We start from the raw sequence: 9,496 nt of genomic DNA, 5'->3' as shown, positions 1-9,496 counted from the left end.
AGTGGAGAGTCCCCCAAGAAATTGCCCCATGTATAGATGCATTAGACAGTTGCCCTATGCCAGAAATATATGCTGTTTTCTTGGCTAAAACTGAAAATCTCATAGATGTGTTAGCCTTCACTACAGGATCTCCCTCATAATCTGGCTACACAACTTTATTAATGCATTCTGTGTTGTTACAGTTGCCTGACCCAGTTCCCATTAAAAAAACCAACACCAAGCAATTCATACTCTGTCTCAACACAAAGCTGTAAGAGGTCTATCATGTCAACTGCTTTATATACTGGTCTTATTATGAAGACCGAGGTTATGTGACTCACAATGGTTATTATATTGTACAGCTTCTGTTTATTTTCCTCAAAAGCTTTTGCAGAAAACTCAATAAGCTGCTGTGCAATTAGCACCTTTTTCCTGTTCATGACAGGATGTTAGAAGCATCTTCATCTGCTCTACTGTACCATCCATTTTGAGTGCTCTCTTGCAGTTTCATTGTAGTCTTTGTACTTGGTCCAAATTTGGTAATGCATGTGCCCTGTATCCCTTGTACTACTGGTTAGGGAAATAAAATGCAAAAAGGACATACAAGTTCTTTTTTAAAATCTAAGTATGCTAATCAGGGAGAATATTTCAAAAGCCATGCATGGCAAAATCCATGACTGCATACCTTTCTGTAGGGGTCCAGCATTCAGTTAGCAGCCCCCCTTTTAACACATCTGGTGGAGAATCTGCTTTCTATGTAGTTCCCCATATCCAGGTTTTCCTGTTCAAGTTGTACAGTCCCTTTCCAAAATAAAAAAATTCTTTTTTTGTTTGTTTTGACTATGGCAGACCAACACGGCTACCTACCTGTAACTGTCCCTTTCGACCCACCTCTTAGAGAGGGGTGACTTTCCCCCATTTTTCCTTTTTCCTGAAAGGCAAATAGGCACTGTTTTGAATGTGCATAAGTGTGGTGTGCAACCAAGAATGCAGAGCCAGGCAACATTTTCAAAAGGAAACTTCCGTTTATTGTAAAGTAAAAAAGGATATGAAAGCGTATAAATCACAGTGCAGTTGAGGACTAATTTATGTACAGCAGCCTAAGCAGGTGCATTTTATTATCGCTCTAACACATTCATAACTCTAAGTGGAAGAATTTAAGAATTCCATACAGGAAAAATGGAAGGTTTGGAGTACAACCAAGTGTCATACAAATTCCCAGAGACAGAAATGGGTTGTAAAGATATACTTCTCTTGGCTCAGATTGGGAAACGACTAGCTGCCGGGGGGATGAAAAGATGTGGAGGAGCTCTTGATTAAAAGCAGGAGTGGGATGCCTCATGTCTGCAAGGTTCATCCATCTGGGATATGCTCCAAACCTGAGGCACCAGGACCTCCTCCTGAACTTTGGGGCCTTCAGTCCAATGAAAGCTGCCGTTGTGAGAGCACCTAGAAAGAGGCACCAGGTGGAGCTCAAAAAGGCTAATTAACATTTCAAAAACAAATTTCCTGGATATGCTTTTACCTCTCACAGATGTGTCTACCTGTGGGAGTGTGTGGGAGTGGTTTTTAATGACATCCAAATGAAAGGTGAGCATGTTTCCTTGCTTACCTGAGAAAATGGTAGGGCCCCAATTTTTTATGGCTCTTCTCCTTGCCCCAGGGAAGATGTGCAGCACGACTTGTGCTGACCTAACAATTTTTAGATAAACAACTCTTGATCATAGGCTTGCTATGAATGATAAATAATGGGAAGATATTAACCTCTAGCTAGGCAGTGCGCTTTAGCAACAGGCCTGTATCAAGGACTCCTTTTTGAGGTTTGAATATGCCGTCTTGCCTTGCTGTTCTGCTGCAATTAAAGCCAGGATGCTTGCGTTCATGTCATGTAGCATTCAGTGGTGAAAAGAGGGCCAGAGCAGGGAGGAGGAAGGCAAAGGGGAATATGTCCCAGACTGCATTATGGCTGATACCCACATTGGTCTCTTGAGATGAACCAAAATTCTGGTGCCATGGGCAGTCCTCAGGTATGTGTCTGAGGCCTTCTAGCTATCTTCTGCTTCTTGAAGTAGTTGCAGATATCCATAGCTAAAAAAAGAGCAACAGCTCTGCTTCTTTGCTTTCTCTAACAACCTAATACAGGAAAACACTACTTTTCCTTTCTACTTTCAACTGATCAATCCTGTAGCAAGTAAGTTTCTGTTTCCCAAGAAAGCAATTTTTGCTACCCATTTCCTGAGAACCATGGCAGCACTTTTCATTTCTGTTTTTGGCCACTGTCCCCACCTACCTCTCAAAAACCAGGAACACCCCAAACTCACCACCCAAGTACCACAATACCTCTGTTTATATTGTCATTGTATTTCTAGGGTTTCCAAATCTTGTATCATTTACAGAAGCAGCATCACTACATCAGAACAAGCAGCATGGAGATGAGCTGTCTGCTGGACCAGGAAAGCTCTTTTCCGTAAAAGTGCTGTCCTGGCGTGGCATCCATCCTCAATAAGAGCGGTCTCAGAGATCACTCTAAGCCTCAGGATGTGAGTGTGCTTACTACTAAATGTATTCTTTATTGTAATGTAAGTGAACCATTGACCTTCTCCTGTGGGCTCCCCCATGGATAATACACAGCCATAATGGCTAGTAGCCATTGATAAGACTTATCCATGAATCATGATGAATCATGAATCATAACCTCAAGAAGAGCCCTGCTGAAGGCCTATCTAGTCCAGCATTCTGTTCTTACAATTGCCAACCAGATGTCCATGTGAAGCCTGCAACCAGGACACAACAGTACAGTCATACCTTGGATCCCGAACGCCCTGGAACTCGGACATTCTAGCTCCCAAACGCTGCAAACCCGGAAGCAATTATTCCAGTTTGCAAATGTTCTTTTGGAACCCGAACGTCCGACGGGGCTTCCTTGGCTTCTGTTTGGCTGCAGGAGCTTCCTGCAGCAAATCAGAAGCCGCAATGTGATTTTCGAAAACTTTGGAAGTCGAATGGACTTCCTGAATGGATTCTGTTCGACTTCCAAGGTATGGTTGTACTCTCCCCACTTGTGTCCCATCAACTGATAATCAATGATCATCCTTTTATAAGAGGTGTTTAACTGGATCACAAGAAACGAGCAAGAAAATGGCCAGTCCAGTGTAGTAACGTGAGGCTGCTTAAAAAATAATTGTAAACAATTAAAATTATTATTAGGATTGGAATGATGCTTGTTGTTAAAAGTTGGACTATGGTTTTATTGAAGATTTAATAGAATTGGATTAACAGAGAAGAGGCAAGAGGAAAAGTTAACATGAGGAACCACAAAAGGGGAGGAGGGAAGTCAAAGGGAACTTATGGAAATTGTCTGTCTATGATTATGATTGTTTGTAAACCTAAAAATCTAAATAATTTTTTTAAAAAGAATGAGATGGTACACAACAGAACTGGTTAATTGATACCGAATTAGTTTGGTGCTATTGTATCAAACCTTGTCTTATCAGCTGCCAGTTTTTAACTCTGAATTTCTTCAGTATCCCAAGATCACCAGTGACAGACAAGGAAACTTTTTATGTAGGGTATAATGTGTAACTCATGTTCATGGTAAAAAATATACACAGTGAAACCATGGGCGTAGCTATCATTTATTTTAGGGTGGGCAGGCTTTATGTTGTGGAGACAGAACCAAGTAATCTGTAATGCAATTGGTCAGTTAGGTAAGCGTTTTTATTTATTTACTTCATTTAGGAGGGGCAGTTGTCCCCCTTGCAACCCGAAGCTATGCCCATGAGTGAAACAAGAATCTGTAGTACTAGCACAGTAGAAGAACAAATATTGCAAGGAAGGCAAACAATTTCACCAAGAAGATAGTTAACACAAATACAATAGATAACTAGTTTCACAGTGATCTTGTTTGCTTTACAAACAGGTGAAGATAGCATATTGTGCCGGGGATCCAAAGTCCTTCATGCAGAAACAGGAAGCATGTCACACATACCTGGGGGCAGAAGCAGTATTGTGCCTCACAGGGTGGCCCTCTGGTGCCCTCCTGACTAGAACAGGCTATGAAGGGCTTCTAATAGATAAAGGAAGTTGAAGAGAGCTACTGCCATGAGCAAGTTAGAACAGCAAGCATGGCGCTTTGGATATCTGCCTTAAGAAAGTCACAAACGTTTTAGCTGTAGCTAAATATTTGGAAGTAACTACAGTAATGACAACTACTTCTTCATTTATAGCTTCAGGACTGATTTGGGGGATTTTGAGCTTTCGTGGCACTTTGCATAAATGCTTTGGTCTTGGCATTTAGCAATCCAGGAAAGGCAACTGCCAGTTCCAGACACCACCACCCCCCATCTATGCTTGCAGGATGTTAGAGCAAACATGATTTTGTTCTTCTCTGGGCTGCCCATCTACCTACCGCATGTGTAGATAATTCTGCCCTGCTTGAACAGAGCATGGAGATGATAATAGATGTGACGAAAAGCCACAACATCAGAGATTGAGGAGGAAGGAGAAATATTATTCCTATCAAAATAATCTATACATTTCAGTCTGTAAACCAATCCCATGCTATCTTCACCATTCTGGAGACTGATTTCACAGGAAATTCATGCTAATATGTGACCAGATAGCAACCCACGGTACAGACTGGACCAATTGCTGGTGCAGTTGTGAGGTTGGGGTGTACACTATGTCTGGAATGATGTTGGCACCTGCCAGTGCATCCCAACAATATTGTTCCTGATTTAAATGATTTAAGGAGTACAGCAACCCTTCATCCCATATACAACTCCCAGGAAGCACTACTTTATGTCTGTGCACCAGTGTGCATACAATCACACTCTTTCTTGGCATCATATTTCCTCTAGTTACACTGACTGTAACAGTATCCCTACTAAGCAGTGAGAAAATGGATTATTTAAAACCCAAGAGGGATTTTAGGATGACAGGACAGATAAAATTTTAACATTAAATATTTTATGAAGGCTAAACATTGTGGAATAAAGCAGAGAGAAATTGTCACCTGCTGCAAATCTGCATGCTAATGTTACCAACTGGTAGTAAAACCCGGCAGCGGTTTCTGTAAATATATGGTTAATGGAAATTTAACTGTTACCTATTTAGTGGCCCAATTTATATATGCAGCAGGCTGCAAGGGCAGCTTGTACTGCTTGTACAACTTGTACTGTAGTTCAACCACATGAGTGGAGCATCTTGTGGCAATTTTGTGTAAGTGGCTCCCCACATGGTGTGAGTGGGTATTATTTATCATATTCTGTTTTATAACCATTCCCAAAGTGGCTTACAAAATATGCTAAACTCAACATTTAAGTCTGGCATCAGAAAAAGAACCATCCCAAATATGCATCAGTTTGCAGAACATTTATCCAATCATGTTTTTCCTCATTGCAAAGTATACACAAGACATTAGGAAATTAGCACCATTCAAAAATGAACAAATGGAAGAGGAAAAGAAGAGAGGAATTTGAGTGGAGCCTCACAATACATACAAAAATATTTTATGTTGTGCCAGCAGTTTCTGTCTGGGGGTGCTCTTTATTTGCATAGTAATAAAATCATGCCAAATAGTTAAAAACTTACATGGTGTTGATTATCATCTAATAATCATTCATAATCTCGCATACGATTCATCCAGTTAGGCCCATAGCATCCTTACAGTTCTGCTTCCAACATAAATTTCACTAGATCATTGGAAACTATTGCAATTTTTAAATAGAAATGTCTCTACAGCAGAGCTTTCCAAACTTTTCCTGCTGGTGACACACGTTTTAGATATGCATCATTTTGCTACACAGTAATTCAGTTTTACTAGCAAACCGCAGGTTAAATTAACCCCTTCCCAGCCCCGGGCAAACCTACACACTGCAGATGACAAGGTGTCATGACACAGTTTGTAAAGCTCTGATCTACAAGATTATTTAGGTCGTATTTCCTGCCTTCCTCCTGGTTCTTTATTTGGCCTCTGCCAACCAGGAAGTGGAATTCACTAAGGCCCTCCTAGGCAAGGGAGTGCAGCTAAGCTGCTCAAACTCGCTCAGCCCTTGTCAGGGAGAGGAAAACGCAAGAGTAGGAAAGCTTACGTCTGCTGCAAGCACCAGTACAATCCTACAGGAACTGACAGGTAGCCTTGAAAAATGTTGTTCTGAACTGTATAGAACTAAATAGTCATGACAGATTACGGTCATAGGGACAACCACTACATGGCTGCATTCAACAGAGAATTTGGATCATAAGATCCGTGGCTTTTAGAAATTAACAGGATGTAGTTTATGGAGACAACTCTTGACAGTCGACAAATGAGCACAATGTACCTCAGATGATAAAGAGTGCTTCTTTTTGGCGTTCATTTCACAAAGGAGGAAAACAACCACCATGCGTTATAGAAGAACTGGAAAATAAGAGAGAATGAAACTGAAATGGAATTCAACACGGTAGCTTGAAATCCGACTGTAGTCAAAAGTGAGCAAGAAGATCACGGCTAATCCTCAAAATTTGCATTGAAAATATACCCGGTGGTGTTTGATGAAAGGTAGACCAAGCTACTGTTTTTCATGGGTTCTTCTCAGCCATCAAAAAGAATGTAAAATATCTGGATGATAGCCAATGTTCAGAATTTACCCTCTTCTCCCCCACTCTGCTGCCCTCTGCAGACCAAGAGGAGGCTTCCAATATTAATACTGTGACAGTAAAAAGCCCTGGCAAATAATTGTTTCTGTTTGCAAATAGCTAAATTTACCATCTACATCATATTTCTGATGTACAGGCAGACAACTGTGAAGTAACAGCTCTTAACAACATAGGCTTCGAAAGCATGATGCCAACAATACAGACCTAAAGCACTTAACCATCTTCAAATATCTAAAGGCCTATCACATGGAAGATGGAGCAAGCTTGTTTTCAGACACTAGGTTCCAAAACAATGGATTCAAGTTACAAGAAAGGTGGTTCCGACAAAACACCAGGAAGAACTTTCTGACAGTAAGAGCTGCTCAACAGGAATGGTCTCACATGGGAGGTGATAAGTGACTCCCCTTCCTTGGTAGTTTTTTAGTTCTGTCATGGATGTTTTAGTTGAGATTCTTGCATTGCATGGGGTCCCCTCCAACTCTACAATTCTATGCCAAACAACATGATCTTGAAATGCCTAACAATATTATCTTGCCCATCCTCAGGATTTTGAAATCTCAGTAAAGACCCACCAATGATTTCTCTGTATCTCTTTTAAACTACATACTACGTGGGTGGCGCTGTGGGTTAAACCAGAGCCTAGGACTTGCCGATCAGAAGGTCGGCGGTTTGAATCCTCGCGATGGGGTAAGCTCCCGTTGTTCGGTCCCTGCTCCTGACAACCTAGCAGTTCGAAAGCATGTCAAAGTGCAAGTAGGTAAATAGGTACTGCTCCGGCAGGAAGGTAAACAACATTTCCGTGCGCTGCTCTGTTTCGCCAGAAGCGGCTTAGTCATGCTGGCCACATGACCCAGAAGCTGTACGCCAGCTCCCTTGGCCAAGAAAGCGAGATGAGCGCCGCAACCCCAGAGTCGGTCACGACTGGACCTAATGGTCATGGGTCCCTTTCCTTTAGCTTTAAGCTTCTTTGATCATCCCATTGATAACAACAGGTCAAAGTGTTCCCTACAGCAGCAGCTGGACTTCTTAGGTATGATGCTTTGGGATAAACTGTAGACTACAGTCACTTCCTTATTATGGACAAAGTGACTATAAGCACAGGAACTTAAATGTTCTTAGAAAATCAGAAACCCACATACCCCACTCCCAAGTATTCACATGATCCTTGATAACTTATTGTGCCTTGCTGGTCTTAACATTTTGCTGTTGTTTGTCTTCATTTACAATGTTTTGAAATTCTGTTTTCTAAAGGTTTTTCTTTTTCAAATTTGGTTTGTACTTTTAAAGTTGCCTTTGCTATGCAAAGCTGACTAATAAATGTTCAATCAATAAAGAAATAGCTGCTGGATAGGGATTGCACTTGCAGTACTTAAAAGGCTGTCAATTCTGTCAGCTTTGACAGCGCCGACCATCTGTTTGGAAGTGCGATGGGGATTAAATGCAGGTCCCAGTACTTTGCTCCACTTTCTGACAAGTAAGTGGCATTGTCAGAGCTGGCCATGCCGGCCATCTGTTGGGCAGCTGCACGTGTCTGCAAAACCCAGCATGCTGCTACACACGTCTTTGGATCAGAACCATACCATTTCCAGATTCAAAGCATCCTTTCGGTGGCTTACACAATTTTATTATTAATTGCTTAAACCAAGCTATTTCCAGGTTCAAAATGTAGTCTTTACATTGCTTAATTATTTCAATTAGATGTTTCCCTTAACCCAACACAACAAGCCATTTCCCCAAAGCCATAGTACGGGGAAATATTTCCCCCAAAATCACCCTAGCAAAGTGTATGGAAGAAGAAAAAAATGCACACCACTCCATTTCCCCCAGTCACACCACACATTTAACTAGTTCAACATTTCTTATCCTTTGACTCCAGATAATACATGGACCCATCCTCAAACTTACTCTCCTGCACTACCAAGTTTAAAATCAGTCTGTTTAACCCATTTTCTGACTGTAAGCCGTTGAACCTACTGCCCCCACCAATTTCTCATTCTCATGGTGAATTCAGTCAACCTTCCTTGGAGGTTTATAAGCAGAGTTTGGATGGCCATCTGCCATGGATGCTTCAGATTCCTGCAGGGGGTTGGAATAGATGACCCTTGGGGTCCCTTCCAACTCTACAATTCTATGATCCTTAATGACTGTTGCCCTATAATATTCTGAAACAGTTCCCACCCACCCCAAAAAAAGCTTCGCATGAATTCACAGTACCTAAGTTCTGAAAAATAAATCACACCCAATCCATTTAGAATGTTTTCTAAAAACCATTTTGACAAACTGTTTTCTGAAGCTACTGTCACCAAACTTAAAAGGGGCATTTCCCCCCCCCCCAAGCAGCACTTCTACCAATATAAGTAGTACAATTTTGTTTTGTCTTCTTTTCCCAAGACAACAGGCCTTCGGGGACATGCTCTGACTTGCTGTATTTTAGTAAAGCATTTGAGTGCTACTGTTCTCGAAGCTACTAACATGAGTTTGACCAAACTGCGGGAGGCAGTGGAAGACAGGAGTGCCTGGCGTGCTCTGGTCCATGGGGTCACAAAGAGTCAGACACGCCTCAATGACAACAACATACAAGTAAGTGGGTATGAAAATGAATAAACTTCACTTCAGCCGTGAAATTTATTGCATCTTTATTGTAAACACCCTGGCACAGGAAAGATGTGCAAGGAAATGGTATATAAAAATTAACCTTGCACGGAAATATTATGATGTATCTGCTTATTTTACACTTGCTTCAAATTTTATTAAGAATGCAAATTGAGGATTTAAACACATGATATGTTTCAGATATGTCGCAGAGCAGTTCCTATTTGAGGTGTCCAAAGTATACATTTTATACTAACCAAAGTTTCCAGATTGTCTGCAGAGCTGC

At 41.3% G+C, this 9,496-nt stretch overlaps 1 long non-coding RNA gene across 1 annotated transcript; it reads left to right on the top strand.

The window, feature by feature from the left end:
* On the top strand, window positions 1-8,799 carry LOC309514405. The gene is made up of 2 exons (XR_014211969.1): window positions 1-2,349; window positions 2,924-8,799. It is a non-coding gene; the product is annotated as an uncharacterized lncRNA (long non-coding RNA).
* The last annotated feature ends 697 nt before the right edge of the window (window positions 8,800-9,496 follow it).

Source organism: Podarcis vaucheri (assembly GCF_965113315.1).
Source record: "Podarcis vaucheri genome assembly, chromosome: 11".
NCBI lineage: Eukaryota > Metazoa > Chordata > Lepidosauria > Squamata > Lacertidae > Podarcis > Podarcis vaucheri.
The sequence above is the reverse complement of the archived record's forward strand: the minus strand, read 5'-3'. Positions and strand labels throughout refer to the sequence as shown.